Genomic DNA, 589 nt, shown 5'->3' with positions numbered 1-589 from the left:
TTACTCATCCTTTAACCGCTATGGCCTCACTTAATCTCGCAGTGCGTCGCGACACATGCCTCCACTGTGTCGTTTGTATTGCTTACTCGTAAGACCCCTACTCATTAGTCAGAAACATTGGGAAAATGTAGAAAGTAAATCAAAGTTAACCTAACCTAACGTTCCTCAATCAGAACTGATTATTTTGTATAGTGTAAGATAGTTTGTACATTATAAAAGGAATACAGTGACTATATTATGTAAAATACATTCGTACTCATACACAAATGGTGTAAAGAATTGGAGTGCTGTAAAAGTGAAGAAAATATGTTTGATGTGTCGTCAGACTAAAAGTTGTGAACCACTGGTCTCGGGCAACGAAAAAAGCAAACAGCCAACCACATGCGCCGACCACTTCACATACACTTGGGCATGTGGCGTAAGTGAGCGACAAACAAGTGTAGGCGTGCAGGGAAGCCACGTCTCTCGTTTCCTGGAAATAGGAGCTCTGCCCTTTAAAGACACAGTCGTACATTACACAAGAGTAAACTTTGTCGCACAACACATAACAATATAGAGTTTGTTTTTTGTTTATAAGAAGCACGTGCTG

Source organism: Penaeus monodon, chromosome 29 (genome assembly GCF_015228065.2).
Source record: "Penaeus monodon isolate SGIC_2016 chromosome 29, NSTDA_Pmon_1, whole genome shotgun sequence".
Taxonomy (NCBI): Eukaryota; Metazoa; Arthropoda; class Malacostraca; order Decapoda; family Penaeidae; genus Penaeus; species Penaeus monodon.
Note: the sequence above shows the minus strand (reverse complement) of the source record.